Genomic DNA, 21058 nt, shown 5'->3' on the forward strand with positions numbered 1-21058 from the left:
ACCGCGACGGTTTACCGCGTGAGGTTCACAGGCCCCATCCCGTGTTAATGGCGACCGTGACAGGACGGGACAAAGTACCGCTGTCATCGAAAAGCCGAATAATTGAGTGAAAATGCGAAATTCTGCCGTGAAATAATTAAAAATTAGTGAAAACCGAATATTACTACGTGCGGGCTTAAAGTAGTTCCCGCTATCTTGGACGAGAGTCTAGACGGAACGCTCGAAGCGCGCGGACGTGCAGGGATACGAACGCGACCGCAAACCCAGTGAACATCGCCTGCGAACGCGTAAAACGACGGGACTATCGGTGGCGAGTGCGCGAAGACGGATTGAACCGTGACGACCTGCGAAACCCGCGAAGAACTTGGATACATCCGATAGGAAGCCGGCAACGAGGGACACAACCTGCGTGCGTGAAACGGACCCAACGCAGAGATACAGTCAAGAATCAAAGACGATGAGTCGCATGTATTAATATTTTCCGCGTGGAAGCGTAATCTACAATGTGCTCTTTGTTTCTTGTTTCTTGTTCTTTGCCTCTTGCCTCTTTGCTTCTTGATGCACTGTTTTTACCGACAATACTGCTTTTTGTCGCGTGTATTGTGTCTCTGTCAGAGTTGGTTAACTTTTATCTGCGGACGCAGAAAACGAGAAGCACGGAAGTGGCAAGGACAAAACAAGAGTGAGGTTATTTTGATAAACATGGATAACGAATTATTGGAAGCGGAAATTGAAGTGGACGAGGCATTTGGCGAGATCCTTGCAAATCTCGTACGATCACATCCTTGTCTATATGACAAAACATGCACAAAACATAAAGATAAAAATTATGTCGCTGATACATGCCTCTATCGCCTCTATCGCGGCTACCTGCAATATGTCAAGTATGTAAACAATTATTTTATTCCCTTATAAACTAAGTACATATATATATATATTAGCTTCTGCAAATCGCGGGGATATTGTATCATTACATGATGTGCAATGTTCGATTAGATTAAAGGAGTTAAGATTTATTTTGTTTTTTAGCGGATTTAGTGCAAAAACAATGGAAAACTCTTCGCGGACAATTTACGCGTGAACATCGTCTTCAGACAATGTATGAACCATCAGACAGTGGAAATAACACTTGCAAGAGGTCACGAAAAACATGGTACTTGTACCACTCGCTTCTCTTTCTGGTACCACATATATCCCATCGCAGAACATGCAGCAATTTTGTACGGAAAAAGATTATGTCAGCCATAGAGTCATCATCACAGTGTGCACAATCAACATCACGTCTGTGTCACATTCATCACTGCAGTTGCCACGAGAATCAATGTTGATAACTATCCCAAGCGTGTCATCGTCTAAATCATCATCTTCTACTTGCATATAGGATTCGGATATGTGCAATGATGGATTGTAGTGGTTCAACTCTATCACAAGAAACATCACTTTCACTATCTGCAGTTAATCAGTCAAGTCTATTACCTATTGCAAAACAAAACTTGGTTTCTCCACCACCTGATAAATCTGCAGTTTGAAAAATGAAAGAGTCTTATAAAGAACAGGATGCCTTGTATAAAATAATTGGTGATACAAATGGTGTTATAAAAATGACGATGAATCGCTTGTCAGATACTTGCTCGAAGCCTACAAATAAAAGTGATGAAGAAGACGAAATAATAGCAAAAGCAATAAGTTATGCGTTAAAGAGGGTCGATATGATGTACAGAATGCAATGCTATATAGAATGTTTGACTGTCATTCAAAAATATCAAAAAATGGCAACAGAAATTTCTACAAATATATGATTCCATGATTATATAAGTGTGAATAACATTTTGGTGCAATTCTTTCAGTTATATAATATAAATTAAGACCCTCAGAGCACACGATATCCCAAGGATGTCCTACAACTATATTTCGTAGATATATAAATATTCATTGTTAAAACTAATATTCGCTGTTTTAGATTTTACAGATATCCTACGCATGTCTTTTTTAGTAACAATTCTTAGTAACTACAAATTACTAAAAGGAATATCCGTAGGATCTAAAATAGCGGACATTTGTATATTCCCAGGATATCGCAATATCCAAAAATTATTTCCATCGGACGTCCATAGAATAAAGTGCTGTGTGGAGAATGTTACCAAGTAAAAGATTTCAGTATTAAAACATTCATTATTAACTAGTTTGGAAGTGTTTGGGGATCTCATTTAATACTTATATACAAAATAACTTACAAATATCAGATATATATAAGTTCGAATATTGTTTTCGTGCAATCCTTTCAGTTTTATTACGTACATTAAGAATATTGCCAAGTAAAAGTTTTCAGTATTAAAACATGGTTCATTATTAACTATGTTGAAAATTGTTGGATCTCATTTAGTATTCACAAAATAAGTTACAAAGTTCAAAGATATTTTAGTTAATATTACTTATATATATTTATATTACTGTTTAAGACAACAAGATTTAAGTGATCTTTAACGCAGAAAAAGTGCCTACGTATATATAAATATATATGTAATATCACAAGATCCAAAATATACTATAAATTAACTCGTAATCAATATAATTGAATTTTATCTTTTCAGTGCTCTTGTTCTACATCTACTTACTAAGAAGTAATATAAGTATTTTCTGTACCTGATAACATATTAGGTGCGCAACTAAGTTCTCGCTGTTTTTTTGATGAAAATGCAACTTTATTGTGAAAAAATGGTTGCAAATGAATCATTCAAAATATTGCCCATCGCTAGCGACAACTTTTTCCCATCTTTCTGGCAGAGCTCGAATACCGTCACGGTAGAAGTGTTCGTCTTTTGAGGTTATCCACGAATCAAGCCATTTTGAGATGTCTTCATATGAGCGGAACTGCTGATTAGCCAGACCATGTGCCATCGAACGGAACAAGTAATAATCGGACGGCGCAATATCTGGGGAATATGGCGGGTTGGGTAGGACTTCCCATTTGAGCGTTTCTAAGTAGGTTTTAACGGATTTGGCAACGTGAGGCCGAGCGTTGTCATGCTGTAGAATCACTTTTTCGTGCCTCTGCTCGTATTGTGGCCGCTTTTCGCGCAGTGCTCGGCTCAATCGCATCAATTGAGTTCGATACCGTTCCCCAGTGATGGTTTCGTTCGGTTTCAACAGCTCATAATAAATAACACCGCCCTGGTCCCACCAAATACACAGTAAAACCTTCGCAGCGTGAATATTCGGCCGAGCCGACGACGTAGAAGCATGACCGGGCAGTCCCCATGATTTTGTTCTCTTTGGGTTGCTGTAATGATTCCATTTTTCATCACCCGTAACGATGCGATGAAGAAAACCCTTCCTTTTTTGCCGCTGGAGCAGTTGTTCACAGGCGAAAAACGACGCTCAACGTCTCTTGGCTTCAAATCATAAGGAACCCAAGTTCCTTGTTTTTGAATCATTCCCGACGCCTGCAATCACTTAGAAATGGCTTGGCGGGTAACTCCTAATGCTGAAACAAGCTCTTTTTGCGTTTGGCACGGATCCTCATCGACCAATGCCTCCAATTCAGCGTCTTCGAAGGTTTTTGGCCTTCCTTCACGCGAACGGTCATCAACATCGAAATCACCGTCTTTGAAGCGACGGAACCAATCACGGCACGTTGTTTCACTTAGAGCAGCATCTCCGTAAACTTTTTGGAGTTCTCGATGCGCTTCAGCCGCCGTTTTCTTCGAATGAAAGAAGAAAAGCAACACTTCCCGCAAATGACGATTATTTGGCACAAAATAAGACATTTTCACACAACCAAAAGTATATGACGCAAAAAACAAAATCACTAATGTGTCAAAGCGGTTTGTTTACCATATATCTAAGCTTGGTTCATGACGTTTTGGTTATGTCACAATCGACCAGGACTTACTGTTGGAGCCATCTCTTGAAAAACAGCGGGAACTTAGTTGCGCACCTAATAATAAGTTTTTTATTATAAGTTTTATGTGTTTAAGATTAAAACAGCATGAAATAAATTAAGAATAATTGTAATATATATTTATTATTATTATGCTTTGTTAATCTTTATAATTTTCATACAAATAAAATCATTTAAAACACTTGCAATACAAAATATAATATTATTTTCATTATACATTTTGCGTTTAATTGGAAAATATACGAATATTATTGCCGACGATTAACATATGTTCCTAGTGCTTGTTGCCATTGCCATAGTATTTGGCCAACGTCCGAACAAAAGTAATCTCTAAGAATATTACGCTGAGCGTCAGCCCTTACTGTAGGATTATTAGATCCAAGTCGACCAATATCAATAAGATGTATCAGAAGAGGTCCTCTGTAAATATCTATTCTCCAGTCACCTTCAATGATATGCCCATCCGTTCCTACTCTATTCATGAAGTATGCGGGGCAATAAGTTTTCTCGACGGTATTACGTTGTCTTCAGGTACCATCAAAAAATTGTGGAGGCATACGATTGCTTTTACAATTTCCTCCGCTGTTTTTGGAGTACAGCATAAATCTCTCCTAAGGATGCGCCATCTTGACACCATAATCTGGTGCAGTAAATATATCAGGTGTAGTAAAAAGAAATCTATTATTTTTCCAATAGATGGCTTTAGTTATCTGTATCTCGCGTTGTATAAATCCGATCGGATTCCACTAGATGGTGTTAGAAAGATGAGATTTCGTACTAAATAAACTTTTGTGACAGTTTTGTGATTAGTTGACTCAGTTTTGTTCGAGCGCGCGTCAAAGATGGACACTAGCAAAGAGAAAATATGCTATATTTTACAGTTTTTCTTCGATAAAGGCGAAAACACAAGCCAGGCGGCTGGAAATGTGAATAGTGTTTATGGTCCTGATACTGTAACAGCCAATCGCGCGTAATTTTGGTTTCGTCGATTCCGTTCCGGTAATTTCGATGTCAAAGATGCACCACGCACTGGAAGGCCAATTGTCGAAAATATCGATAAAATCATGGACATTGTCGAGTCCGACCGTCATGTAAGCACTGTTTCGATTGCTCAAGAGCTAAAGATTGCACAAAAAACCGTTTGGAACCATTTGAATAAGGCTGGATACAAAAAGAAGCTCGATGTATGGGTGCCACACGAGTTAACGCAAAAAAACCTCATGGACCGAATTTCCATCTGCGATACGCTGCTGAATCGCTATAAAATCGATCCATTTCTGAAGCGGTTGGTCATTGGTGATGAAAAGTGGATCACTTACGACAACGTCAAGCGAAAAGCGGTCAAGCGGTCGTGGTCGAATCGCGGTGAGCCGGTGGAAACGGTGGCCAAGCCAGGATTGACGGCCAGGAAGGTTTTGCTGTGTGTTTGGTGGGATTGGCAGGGAATTATCTACTATGAGCTGCTCCCCTATAACAAAACTCTTAACTCGGACTATACTGTCAACAATTGGATCGTCTGAAGGAAGCAATCGCCCAGAAGCGGTCAGCTTTGGCCAATAGGAGAGGAATTGTGTTCCATCAGGACAACGCCAGGCCACACATCGATAGTGACTCGTTAGAAGCTCCGGGAGCTTGGTTGGGAGGTTCTTATGCATCCACCTTATAGTCCGGGCCTGGCACCAAGTGATTACCATCTGTTCCTGGCGAACAATTTTGCTGGTGAAAAATGTCGCTTCAAGAGAGGTTTGTGAAAATCGACTGTTTCAATTTTTTGCCAATAGGGACGAGGGCTTCTATGAGAGAGGCATAATGAAATTACCTTCAAAATGGCAACAAGTTATCGAACAAAACGGCGCATATTTGACCTAAATCGGATCATTCTAACTATGGTAATTAAAGCCTTCAATTTCATGCAAAAATAATGGATTTCTTTTTACTACACCTGATATTTTCAATAGTGTGTCTGGCACGACTGAGTCTGTAGTTGAAAATTCTTTCTCGGTCACCATATAATCTGTACGTTGTAGCATATGGACGCATCATATGAATACCAAGTAGAGATGCTTCATCACTAACAAAGGTACAGAGAAGGTTAACGTCACTATTCGGAATCTTCTTCGGAGGAGGAAAATCTATTTCTGCGTCGATTACTTGATCGAGAGCACTGTTTGACCATACAGCTCCATCACTTTGACATCCTATAGACAAAATGAAGAAAAACAGTTAATTTATAAATCATTATGACGCAATTTTCAGATATATTTAAATTAGTGTTGCAAAACTAATCACCAATATCTACCCATGTGAAGCGATACTTTGCATCACATGCAGCCATAAGAATGATGGAGAATATCTTCTTGTACAAGCTGTAAAATTGAGAGCCAGATTTTGGAGGGCATTGTATTGATACATGCTTGCCATCAGTAGCTCCGACACAGTTAGGAAACTGCCATTGATGATAAAATTCCTGATATTTGCATCATAACTTTCCTTGTTAATGCTGGCAGATATATTGGTTGAAGAGCTTTCTATAAAGCATTACAGGTTTCTCTGAATACTTTATGTGCAGTGGAGCGCCCAATTCTATAGCTCCATGAAGAAGTTCTAACTGATGTACCTCGTGCTAATATCCTTTAAGAAAATAATTTACGGATTAATATCTAAATATCTTAATATTGATACATGTATATATAAGAATGATAACACATGTACTTACTCCAAGGTAATAGCAACATGCAACTTCACAGGCAGTGGAGTCCTAATACTTCTCTTAGATAGATATGAATTCACTAGATCGCAAATATAATTGAACTGTTGTACAGCCATACCTGTGTACTCAAAAAATTCTTCGTGGTCTATATTTTTCAATTCTCTAAACAAATTATTATAGATTCCTTGGCTCTCTCGAGAATAGTTTACTGGTCGTATCCACCATGTTACGTCCCTAACGTATCTCCGTATCTCTCCAGCCCTAGTCTGTTCACTTATATCCCGAACATTCCTATCCCTTTTGAAATCTTGCTTTATGACCATACCTACTTTTATGACTCCATTCCTTCTTGGAAGTAATTTTCCTCTAAACTTCTCACGAAACCGTTCGTCAGTCTCTAGTCGTCTTCCTTCCCGTAAGGAACACCTCCCGTTCCTCTTGTAGCATATTCCTCTCGTAGCATATATTTAATTATGTATACATATATTCGAATAAACTCGTCTCTCTATAAAAGGTGTCTCCCCTATCCACGAAGAAATTATTATAATCATTACGTTTCGAACGTAACGTCGGAACGTAACAACTGGTGGCAGCGGTGGGATACTATTCATCCCTAAGAAGCAACCGAGAATAATAGTGAGACACGTGAAGAGAATACGAAGACGGAATTAAGTTATCGAGAGGAAGAGAAATCAGTCTTAGAGCGGACTGAGCAGCAACAAGTTCAGTTGAAGTAAGCTTGGTATCGAGCTAACTTCGCTAATTATTTAAAATAGCGAAGCAGAAGAATCAAGATCAGCTGCAACGTTCTTGCACTCGACGAATTTGGAAGGAATCGAATTTGCAACTGCTGAGATCCTGTCCATCGACTGATCAACCTCCGACGAGCGACTTATGGTCACCCCGGAGAAAAAGGCGTAAGCACGTTAGGATACTTCCTGAGGGAACATAGCAGTCGACGTTCGAGCAACTAATAGGACTGGACAACAAGACTCCGTGGAAAGCTAACACGTTAAAAGGCTACTCAAACGACACATCATCAGCGACGAAACTTCAATAATTCGGCGCCATGCGGTTCATAGTATTAATGTAAGTCAATGAGTTTTACGAATTTTCGAGAAATTGAATCGCATTACGCTACAGATAGTTCCGGAGATAGTTGTAAGACCGATAGTTGCACCGATATTCAATCCGACTGCCTAAAATTAAAAATAAACCCTACAACTGTGCAAGATTTAGGAGTACAAGTGGGAACAGGTTATTCGGCCACAGATCAAAGCCGAAGATCCTCGGTCTCGATCGATAATAGTTATTTTCCTATTCGCCAGGGTTTGTCGCTCATACCTATTTTTGATGGGAAAAATATTCCGGTACATATATATTCACTTCCGATTGTAGAGGAGCCATCAATCTAGTAGACCTAGATGACAGAGATTTCTTTTTTAGAGCCATCTTACAAACTAAATTAACTGGAGATGCAGCCTTGTTAAGATCCATTCATTCTTTTAATAACTTAGAAACATTGTGCCTCACATTAGAAAAAGAATTTAATAAACACAAAAGTTTCGAGCAATGGGAACTAGAGGTAAACAATTTACGGCAATTTAAAGGCGGACCCATAGAAGAATACGTTAATAGAACTAAAAAGCTTAACACAGACTTAGTACTTGCGATTTCTAATTATCCTGATTCGACGGCATGAGCCGGATTGAAAATTTTTACCACAAACAAAATTATAGATCATTTCCTGGGTGGTTTAGATAGGAGAATAGGACAACATTTATTAGCACAAAAATTGAATTCCCTTGATGCTATCGATAGTACCACTCGATTCATAACTAAAACACAGTATCACGCGGAAAAAACTCAAATCAGTTAGTCATGTTATTCCCAGCGACCAAATTGCAATTATTGTAAAAAGCCAGGGCATGTTGAAAATGAGTGTAGGGCAAAAACTTACCGCGTTCACAACTTTAACCAACCTACATCTCGAAATCCGAATTCTTTACAAAATCGTATTCATACATCGTGATAGACGCGAATTCAGTCTACCACAGAATTATAATGGTCCTGGCCCAAATAATTTTTTCGCTAACAATCGCTACCGCGAGAATAATAATTATAACGAACAAAGTAATCAACGTAATATAAATAATTATCAGTATACTCCACCGAATAATAATAATGGAAACTCGTTTTTAAACTATCATGGCCAAATACTTCGACGAGAAGCGCGCCTCGCCCAGGCCCACAATTAAGTCGCGCGAATCCGGTCAAAATGACGGAATCAGAGCCCGCTCATACACCATCCGAACAACGTCAAGAAATCTTATCCATATCCCCTTTGATGAACTTAAAAGCTAAACCGACAGATTTCTCTTAGATACAGGTGCGGACATAAATATCATTAAAGTGAACGTTTAAAACAGGGAACATTGCTTTATTACGATAATAAAGTTAAAATACAAGGGATAACCGAAAAAAAGCAGGTAACCTTAGGAACGGTATATTTGCATTCAGGTACTGACGTTTACGAATTCCATGTCGTTCCTAGTAAATTTCCTTTGAAAGAACAGGGAATAACAGGCTCAACTATTTTGCGAGAGGAAAACGCGAAAATCGATTTTGAAAAACGTTCGATAACAATCAGGAATAGCGTGACGTATCAATTGGAATATAGTAACCCAGTAACATTGCCCGGTCGAAGTATTTGTCCCGTCGCGATCCAAACCAATCAATATAATACAGATAGTGCGCTCTTGCCTCATCGAGAAATACAGTGAGGTGTTTTCTTGATAGAAAGTATAATAAGCATAGATCGCGGTCAAGCGCATACATAACGAACACTAATTAGGAAGAAATACATGTAGAGATTCCTAGAATCAATGTAGAGCCAGTGGAACTTACCACGAGCTCGAGGGACAGCTCCACATATCAAGTGAATACAGTAATCTCGACTAACTTATCGGATAAATTAAAATTGTTAAACGGACACTTGCGTTTAAATCATCTGAATGAGGAAGAAAAACGGTCAATTCTACCTTTAGTAGAAGATTATAATGATATATTTTATTTACCGGGAGACAAATTAGAGGGAATATATAGAATTAAACATTCGATAGCAACAACAGACAATGTTCCTATTTACGTAAAACATTATAGATACCCCCCCATACATAGGGAAGAAATAAAAACCCAAGCCGATAAATTATTGGAACAAGACATTATACAGGCATCTATATCGCCTTATAACTGCCTCTATGGGTAGTTCCAAAGAAACCTGATACCGACGGCAATAAACGATTAGTAATCGACTTCCGTAAATTAAACGAAAAAACTATCGGTGACGCGTATCCCTTACCAAATATCTCAGACATTTTAGATCAAGATCTAGGCAAAGCCAGATATTTTTCGTGTTTTAACTCTGGCTTCGGGATTTCATCAGATCCCAATGGATCCTCAAGATTCTGCAAAAACCGCATTTAGTACACCAAACGGCCATAGGCCGAATATAAAAGACGAATATAAAAGAATATAAAAGAATATAAAAGAAGAATATAAAAGAAGAAAACGAATATAAAAGAATGCCTTTCGGCTTAAAGAATGCGCCTGCTACATTCCAGCGCTTAATGGATAATGTTTTAATCGGGCTACAAGGAAACGTATGTTTTGTTTATTTAGACGATATCGTTATTTACGCTCAAACCCTAAAAGAGCATAAAATAAAACTAAATCAGTAATTTGAAAGACTTAGAGAAGCCGGTCTCAGATTACAGCCAAATAAATGCGAATTTTTCAAAAGGGAACTAATATATTTAGGTCACATTATATCCGAGAAAGGAGTTAAGCCCAACCCGGAAAACCTAAGCTGTGATGCAATATCCTATTCCCAAAAATTATAAAGAACTCAGACAGTTCTTGGGACTGGTAGGATATTATCGACGATTCATTCAAAATTTCAGTGAACTTACCCAGCCATTTACTTCACCTTTTAGGAAAAACATGCTATTTAAATGCGAAAATCGACAACAAATAAATTTTGAAAAACTTGAAAATATATTATCAAGCGAAACTATATTACAGTATCCTGATTTTGATAAAGAATTTTTATTAACGACAGACGCTAGCGACGAAGGAATAGGTGTAATTTTATCACAAGGAAAAATAGGTAGTGACCTTCCCGTTGCTTATGCTTCTAGAACTTTAAATAAAGCAGAACGCAATTATGATACAACAGAGAAAGAACTCCTAGTTATTGTTTGGTCAGTAAAACATTTCGACTATATTTATACGATAAATCATTTAAAATAATCACTGATCATAAACCATTAACATGGCTTTTTAATGTCAAGGATCCATCATCACATTTAATGCGCTGGAGATTGAAATTAGAAGAATATAGCTATGAAGTAACACATATTTCTTTATATAAGAAGATTCTTCTATATAGAAGAAGATTTCTTTATATATATAAAGAAGGAAACCAAAATACTAATGCAGACGCACTTTCCAGAGTCTCACAGGTAGCTGTCATACAAGCAGAGGCTTCTGGCAGCAAGGTTACGACCCCCAATTATAGTTTATTTTTACAGCACGCTTTAAACAAAGCTTTGTGGAAAACAGACAATATAATTCTCCAGATCTCGGGTAGCAATAAAGGATTATTAGTGAAAGAATATTTATCTCCTAGAATCAAAATTACCTTATCCAAAACGGACGGAAATAAAGCAATAGATTTAACATCCACACCAGGTGATATTAAAATTGCGAAAGAAAACCATTTGACAGTAATAAAATTAATTACACGAGAAAACCAATCAGCACTAATCAACTTAGAAACCATATTTAACTGCTTAGTTAAGCTAAAGAAATATCTTACAGCTCATAATAAAACAACAATTTCAGTAGCACCACTAGGAGAAGCAGATAACAAAATAAAAATTTGTCGAATGATAAAATATCTATTTAAAGATACCTCCAATAAAGTATATTTATTACAATCCTTAGTACAAGAAGTTGTTGATCCCGCAACAAAACTAAATATTCTTATGGAACTGCATAACTCTATTGTTGGAGGAGATAAATGCATTACAAAAACTCTTAAAAAATACAGCAATATTATTCTTGGGACGGTATAAAACGGGATGTCGAAGATTACATAAAAGCTTGTCAAGATTGCCAACAACGAAAATTAGTACGCATAAAAACCAAAGCACCTATGTTAATTATAGACACGCCGAGTGAAGCTTTTGAAAAGGTAGCGATAGACATCGTAGGGCCTCTACCAGAAACACTAAATGAGAATAAATACATATTAACCACTCAGGGCCAATTAACAAAATTTTGTACAGCTTATCCTTTATCTACAGCTAACAGCGTAGCTATCGCCGATGCGATAGTAAACAAATATATTTTCATGTTTGGGTCCCCTAGGAACTGCTTTCGGATCAGGGTAGCAATGTATCAGAAGAATTGATGAAGGATGTCGCAAGAATTTTTAAAATAAAACAAATAAAAACTAGTGCTTATCATCCACAATCAAATGGAGTACTAGAACGCTCACATCATGTTTTAGCTGAATATTTGAAACCTTATATTAACAAAAATCAGGACAATTGGGATTCGCATTTAGAAGCAGCAATGTTTACATATAACACATCATATCATGAGGCCACTAAAATTTCACCCTACGAACTAATATTTGGTCGAAAACCGCGGTTACCCTCAACAGTGGAACCACGTCAAGGAATCACACATCAAGAATTCCTTGTAGACTTAAACCATAGATTAGCGTACTTACGAAAACAGGCAAATGAAAATTTAATTAAAGCAAAAGAAAACTGAAAAGAATACTACGATAGATGCTTGAAACCATTAATTTTGAATCCAGGCGAATATGTCTACGTACTTCACGAAAAAATCAGAGCAGGTAGTAAAAAATTTGCCGACGAATATGAAGGTCCTTTTGAGGTCTTACGGAAGATCAACGACACTAACTGCGAAATAAAAAGAGGAGAACGTAAACGAATTCTACATGTTAATCATCTGAAGCGCGCACATTTTATTTTACAGGACGATGTTGATGGTAGCGATGGCTAAAGCGGATACATTCCAGGCCTTTTCAAATCAACCATTCAAACGATTAGCCGGTATCTACTTCGAAAATATAGGAGACCTCCATATATACAGAGATCATTGGAGGATTATCGAATATGTAAATCTTGCACCGTTAGAGGGAAAAGAGAAAATTCTAAGATTTTTCATGGACAAAATAAACATCTTATGCGATAACCGTTATGGATATACGGAAAAATTCCGGGTTTTCAAGAACTACAACGTCTCGAACGTAAACTAAGTAAACTCAAAGCCGAAAGGATAACGCTTAACGATCTGATAGGACGATCAGACGAGGAAAACTGATCAAACGAGCCTAACTCAAGATTTAGACGGGAAATATTCAATTTTGTAGGAAGAATATCAAAAGCTCTTTTCGATACTATGGATTCGTACGGCGCGGAATATTATGACGAGTAAATAGATCTCGCATATAATGGTTCAAAACAATTAACAGATTCATATAAGAAACAAATATCTATTATGCAGTCCACAATCAACAATTTTAGTAAAGCTTTTGAGGAAAACAAAAAAATTTCAGGAAGTCGATTTTAATTTAGCAAAACTTAGCGAACAGATTTTAAAGTATAGTGGGATGCTAACCACAGTACAAAGAGATACAAAAGTAATAAATTCATATCTTTTAGAATGTGCCGAAATGACATTAGAATACGAATTAGAATTAGGAATACTTACGGATGCGATATTATTAGCACGACGAGAGCTACTTCATCCTAAAATATTTACGCCAAAAGAACTTTTTGGTAATTTAAGAAACACACAGTTTATACCGAACGGCAGAAAATTACCGGTGAGATTGGAAACAAACCAATTTAACAACTTAATTGATACTAGCGATATAAATATATATTATAAAAATCATCGGTTAGTTTATGTAATTGAAATACCTCTAACAGAATGACTTTCATTTATATCAAGCTATTCCCCTACCTGTCAAGCAAAGCGGGGAGAATGTATACGCCTTTATAAATCCGTCGTACACACACTACGGTCTCAGAACATATAGACAAATATATACCCCTTTCTCTGAAAACAGTATATCAAAACGTAAAAAAATTAACGATGCATTGATTTGTAAACAGACTGACTTGTTATATCAAATTGCAGGAACTTATAATTGCGAATCGGAATTGTTAAAGTCAGCTAGACTAGAGAACCTGTTAAAGAAATGTAATGTCAGATTGATGAAAATACATAATACAGTTTGGTTCCAATTACATACCGCTAATTCGTGGATGTTCACAGTCCCGCGCGAAGAACCATTACACATATTGTGCAAAGATGATAAACCACGTCAAACTCAATTGATTTCAACTGGATTAATTAAATTATCATCAAACAACGAGTTGGTTATACCATATAGTGTACACAATTATCGGATTAATTATTATATCAGGTGTAGTAAAAAGAAATCCATTATTTTTCCAATAGATGGCTTTAGTTATCTGTATCTCGCGTTGTATAAGTCCGATCGGATTTCACTAGATGGTGTTAGAAAGATGAGATTTCGTACTAAAAAAACTTTTCTGACAGTTTTGTGATTAGTTGACTCAGTTTTGTTCGAGCGCGCGTCAAAGATGGACACTAGTAAAGAGAAAATATGCTATATTTTACAGTTTTTCTTCGATAAAGGCGAAAACGCAAGCCAGGCGGCTGGAAATGTGAATAGTGTTTATGGTCCTGATACTGTAACGGCCAATCGCGCGTAATTTTGGTTTCGTCGATTCCGTTCCGGTAATTTCGATGTCAAAGATGCACCACGCACTGGAAGGCCAATTGTCGAAAATATCGATAAAATCATGGACATTGTCGAGTCCGACCGTCATGTAAGCACTGTTTCGATTGCCCAAGAGCTAAAGATTGCACAAAAAACCGTTTGGAACCATTTGAATAAGGCTGGATACAAAAAGAAGCTCGATGTATGGGTGCCACACGAGTTAACGCAAAAAAACCTCATGGACCGAATTTCCATCTGCGATACGCTGCTGAATCGCAATAAAATCGATCCATTTCTGAAGCGGTTGGTCACTGGTGATGAAAAGTGGATCACTTACGACAACGTCAAGCGAAAAGCGGTCAAGCGGTCGTGGTCGAATCGCGGTGAGCCCGTGGAAACGGTGGCCAAGCCAGGATTGACGGCCAGGAAGGTTTTGCTGTGTGTTTGGTGGGATTGGCAGGGAATTATCTACTATGAGCTGCTCCCCTACGGCAAAACTCTTAACTCGGAACTATACTGTCAACAATTGGATCGTCTGAAGGAAGCAATCGCCCAGAAGCGGCCAGCTTTGGCCAATAGGAGAGGAATTGTGTTCCATCAGGACAACGCCAGGCCACACACATCGATAGTGACTCGCCAGAAGCTCCGGGAGCTTGGTTGGGAGGTTCTTATGCATCCACCTTATAGTCCGGACCTGGCACCAAGTGATTACCATCTGTTCCTGTCCATGGCGAACAATTTTGCTGGTGAAAAATTTGCTTCAAGAGAGGCTTGTGAAAATCGACTGTCTCAATTTTTTGACAATAGGGACGAGGGCTTCTATGAGAGAGGCATAATGAAATTACCTTCAAAATGGCAACAAGTTATCGAACAAAACGGCGCATATTTGACCTAAATCGGATCATTCTAACTATGGTAATTAAAGCCTTCAATTGCATGCAAAAATAATGGATTTCTTTTTACTACACCTGATATATTTCGTTTTAAAATGTAGTTTGATAAGGAAATGTATTAATATCTTTAGGCTATGTTGTATAATTGAGAATGGTTGTTCTCAATATTTTCATGACTGTTTCAACACCAAGATTAACGCTCACGATGTTCATTTACCAGAATTACGATGCAATACAATAATTACTCCAACACTCACTGAAATTACAGAATTTATATAGAATACAGATATAAGTAAACAGGCGCATAACAGAAATATAGAAACTAGACGCTCTCGTTCGCGGAATAACCGATTATCAAATCTATAACGTAACACATACAACGCCACTTTATAGTATTATCTCTTAATATAACGATTTTTATTAGATTAATAATAAATTTGTAATGACTATAGGTTATAGGATACGGCTATGATACAGGATATTCTGAGATAAAAATTTATATTGTACTCCAGCTTTAAGGAAATATTGTAAATCGTTGTAAGGAAAAACCTCACTCTAAAGGGGGGAGGTGTTACGTCCCTAACATATCACCGTATCTCTCCAGCCCTAGTCCGTTTACCTATATCTCGAACATTCCTATCCCTTTTGAAATCTTGCTTTATGACCATACCTACTTTTATGACCCCATTCCTTCTTGGTAGTTAGTTTCCCTCTAAACTTCTCACGAAACCGTTCGTCAGTCTCCAGTCGTCTTCCTTCCGGTAAGGGATACCTCCCGTTCCTCTCGTAGCATATTCCTCTTGTAGCGTATATTTAATTATATATACATACAGGGTGTATGCCCATTTTAAACGTCCACCCGAAATGTCTCTCTTATTTTCGATTTTACAGAAAAATGGTTCAGACACGTTTTGTATGGTTTCGAGGGGGCCATAAGATGGTACTATTAATTTGACCTTGAAGAGTCATTTCAGGGTTATGTGAAGGTTACCTTAATTTTTTTAGATGGCATCCCCTATTTTTTATTACATATTCTTGTAGCTGACCTCGAGAGCTTCTCAAAACACAATAATCAAATGTTTTTGGTGAAGTACATTTCAAGTTATAAAGCTCCAAATTTACAAAATTTTGATAAAAATACAAAATATTTCGTAAAACATTCACTTTCCGATAGGCTTATCTTTCATGATCCAACCAGTCAAGACAAGATCTGAGCATGATCCAACCAGTCAAGGCAAGATCTTGTTTTGCGTACAATTACTTAGTGTTCAAAAACTTGGCCATCTACTTGTATGCATAGCTCTAGTCTATGGTGAAGGTTGTCCCTAACTTTTTCAAGAACACCTACATTAATATTTCGGCAAGCCTGTCTGATCCGGTTTGTCATACTTTCAACGGTTACAGGTTTTTGCGAATAAACTATATCTCTAATGTAGCCGCAGAAATAAAAATCTATGGGTGACAAGTCGGGTGATCTTGGGGACCATTCTTGAACTCGGCTGCCCATATCAATCCACCTATTCGGGAATCTGTTGTTTAAATATTGTGTAACAGCTCGAGATCTATGAGCCGGTGCTCCATCTTGTTGGAACCACATTCGTCTGAGTAAATCATTGTCAGCATATCTCAAGAGGTTGGGCAGGTCATCTTGAAGAAATCTTAGATAGATTGCCGCATTGAGATTTTCTTCAAAAAAATATGGACCAACAATAACATCTCCCAGGATGCCTGTCCAAACGTTAATGGACCACTGCCGTTGGAACTCTTGGCTTCTCTGCCAATGTGGATTAGCATCTGAATAATAATAGCAGTTATGTCTATTAACGCCACCTCTATTACAAAACATAGCTTCATCAGAAAAAAGCGTATCAGCAATGAACCGGGGATTTTGTTGGATTTGATCTCGAGCCCAGTTACAAAAACGTACACGGCGTTGGTAGTCCCTCTCTTCCAATTACTGAGTTAGATGAATGTGACATGGGTGAAACTTGTTGAGCTTCAGCACACGATTGGCTGTTGATTTAGATATACCGTATTGCCTCTCAATTTGTCTCGTAGAGATTTTAGGATTCAAAGCAACGGCTCCTATAACAATCAATGATGTGACTTCATCAAGGCCCGATTTTCGCCGGTTTCTTCTAAGAAAACCCTGTTCAGCTCTGTCGCAGAGTATTTTTTATTATTTTCCTTATCAGGATGGCGTCTGTCTGGAAATCTTTCAGCATAAAGCCTTTCTGCTGGGGAGTAATTATTCCTGGCCTCACTCAAAATGCGAATCATGTCCACAATTTCATTTGGTGGATAAGCAGACATAATTATAAAGAAAAAAAGCGCCAAAAACCAAAAATTCCTGTTTTATCAAAAAAAAAAGTCAATGGATAATAATGTGCGTCTGTCTGAGACTTCGTCAAAATGCCGACAGTTGCCCAAGTAAGAAATTTGAAACATGCCTCTAGAAATTTGTTTCATTAAAGGAATTGATAATTACACTTTCACAATTGTTACAGTTCATTGATTATCAGGCAATACAGGATCTCGTCTTGACTAGCTGGATCATGCTCGGATTATGCCTTGACTGGTTGGATCATGCTCGGATCTTGCCTTGACTGGTTGGATCATGTAAGATAAGACTATTGGAAAGTGAATGTTTTACGAAATATTTTGTATTTTTATCAAAATTTTGTAAATTTGGAGCTTTATAACTCGAAAAGTTCTTCATCAAAGAACATTTTATTATAGTATTTTGAGAAGCACTCGAGGTCAGCTACAAGAATGTGTAATAAAAAATAGGGGATGCCATCGAAAAAATTGAGGCAACCTTCACGTGACCTTCAAATGATTCTTCAAGGTCAAATCAATACTACCATCTTATGGCCCCCTCGAAACCATATAAAACGTGTCTGAACCATTTTTCAGTAAAATCAAAAATAAGAGAGAATTTGGGGTGGACACTTAAAATGGGATACCCTGTATACAGGGTGCACGATTTATCTGAAGACATTGAAATATCTCGAGAACTATGCATTGGATAAAAAAAAATGGTGAATGAAAGTTGTTAGTCTCGAAGGGGGACATCCAATGATACCAAACCCGACCTCCCACCCCATCCCCTGGTGGTTGGGGTTGGGGGCAATTTTGAAATCTTAAACGGAAACCCCCATTTTTTATTGCAGATACGGATTCTACGCCACAAAATACGTAAATTTTGTCCGAAACTTTTTTTTTATTCGTGATAGATGGCGCTGTAATCGCAAAAAATTATATTTTCCGCAATTCTCCAGAAATGATCATTAGATTGAGAAATAAAAAATACCTGTTCAATATTTTTAAAGAACATAATAAAAGTTATTCCCCCATCCTCTCGGGGTAGGGTGGGTGGTAACGTTCAAATCTCAAATGGGAACCCGAATCGAAGAGGGAACTGCTCGACGCGCCACTATGGGTGTATGGCGAACTACTTATTATAAAAGGCTTATTATAAAAGACAGTGCAATGCGGTCAGAGCTCACTTTTCTTTCAGAATTAGATCTGAAAGCATCTCTAACAATTTCATTTTATTTGACTAGTTTTTATTACCTGCATATCTACCCTTCATTCTTTGAACAGAATTGCAAGTGGTAAATGAATTCTGCAACCCTAGAAGAAAAACTTGAAATGATTCTGATTTATGGTGAATGTAGGAGGAATGTTGACGATGCTGTTGCCTTGTATGGTGAGCGTTTTCCAGACAATGTTCGCTCACGTTCTTTGTTTTACAAAGTTGTGACTGCCTTTATCTCGGATGGCAGCGTACAAACTAAAGAAAGAAAACAAAGAACAACTGTTACAGGAGAAGTTAATGAAATAGCTGTGCTAGCAGCTGTTCACCACAACCCACAGGTAAGCACTCGGCAATTACATCGCGATTTTGGAATTTCCAGAGATAGTATTTGCAGAATATTGCATCGTCATAAGTATCACCCATATCACATTTCACTGCATCAAGAACTTCATGGCGATGATTTTCATAATCGAGTGGTGTTTTGTGAATGGGCACTTCAACAAATGCAAACGAACCCCAATTTCATTGCCAATGTACTATTTTCAGATGAGTCTACATTCACAAACCATGGTGGCGTTAATCGACATAACATGCATTACTGGAGTGTAGAAAATCCCCACTGGTTATGACAAGTTGAACATCAACGTCCTTGGTCGGTTAACGTTTGGTGTGGAATCATAGGGAACAGACTCATTGGTCCTTATTTTATTAAAGGTAATTTGAATGGAATCAAATATCGAAATTTCCTGGAACAGGAACTACCACCACTACTTGATGTTGCTTTGGACGTTCGACAAAGTATGTGGTTTCAGCATGACGGTTGCCCAGCGCATAACTCAATAGCAGCACGGGAAGTATTAGACCGTGATTACAATGGTCGGTGGATTGGCAGAGGTGGCCCGATTAATTGGCCTGCTAGGTCGCCTGATTTGACATCGCCAGATTTCTTTCTGTGGGGTTACCTAAAAGATAAGGTTTATCAACAAGTGCCAACAACTCGTGAAAACATGGTAGAACGCATAAGAAACGCTTGCGCCGAAACTCCCGCAGATATGCTTCTATCCTGTGTACAGTCATTTGAAAAAAGGATCAATAAGTGTATTGAAGTTGAAGGTAAAAATTTCGAGCACTTACTCTAATTAATTGAACAGTGAGGCAAGGGGACTCACATTAAAAAAGCATCCCGATCTGTGAGAGGCAAGGGGACTCACATTAAAAAAGCACCCGAAGGGAACATAAAACTACTACGTCCTCGTCGTTGTTCCTGTGTAACGCTAAAAGTAGTTTCTCGGAAAAATTCAACGCTATCTATCACGAATGAAAAAAATTGTTTCAATAAAAATTTCACGTACTAATTCTGTAATGAAAAATGTGGGTCCCCATTTGATATTTGAACGTTATCACCCACCCTACCCCGAGAGGATGGGGGGGATAACTTTTATTATGTTCTTTAAAAATATTGAACAGGTATTTTTTATTTCTCAATCCAATGATCATTTCTGGAGAATTGCGGAAAATATAATTTTTTGCGATTACAGCGCCATCTATCACGAATAAAAAAAAAGTTTCGAACAAAATTTACGTATTTTGTGGCGTAGAATCCGTATCTGCAATAAAAAATGGGGGTTTCCATTTAAGATTTCAAAGTCGCCCCCAACCCCAACCACCAGGGGGTGGGGTGGGAGGTCGGGTTTGGTATCATTGGATGTCCCCCTTCGAGTCTAACAACTTTCATTAACCACTTCTTTTATCCAATGCATAGTTCTCGAGATATTTCAATGTCTTCAGATAAATCGTGCACCCTGCATACAGGGTATCCTCGTTTCTCTATAAAAGGTCTCTCCCCTATCCAGGAAGAAATTATTATAATCATTACGTTTCGAACGTAACGTCGGAACGTAACAACCAACGTGTAACCTTTCTCTTCAACGTTCTAATTTTCGCAGCCGAAAGCATAAGGAGATTTCGTGATAGCGATAACAGTAAAATGTATAATAATTCTTCCTCCATTCTTTATCAATTTAATTTGCATAAAATATCAGCTTGTTGACACTTAATCTTGTTAACACCTAAATCACGATGTATGACCTGTCGTTTTAGTTGTACTGTTTGAATTAATTTGTCTAGAACGAAACTTAAAAAAACGAACAGACACTGTTCC

At 37.8% G+C, this 21058-nt stretch overlaps 1 pseudogene; it reads right to left on the minus strand.

Annotated features, from left to right (window-relative positions):
- Nucleotides 1–1233: 1233 nt before the first annotated feature.
- LOC112588121 (uncharacterized) lies at nucleotides 1234–6236 on the minus strand (annotated as a pseudogene).
- Nucleotides 6237–21058: the final 14822 nt, after the last annotated feature.

This window comes from Harpegnathos saltator, unplaced genomic scaffold (assembly GCF_003227715.2).
Source record: "Harpegnathos saltator strain DR-91 unplaced genomic scaffold, Hsal_v8.6 scaffold159, whole genome shotgun sequence".
Taxonomy (NCBI): domain Eukaryota; kingdom Metazoa; phylum Arthropoda; class Insecta; order Hymenoptera; family Formicidae; genus Harpegnathos; species Harpegnathos saltator.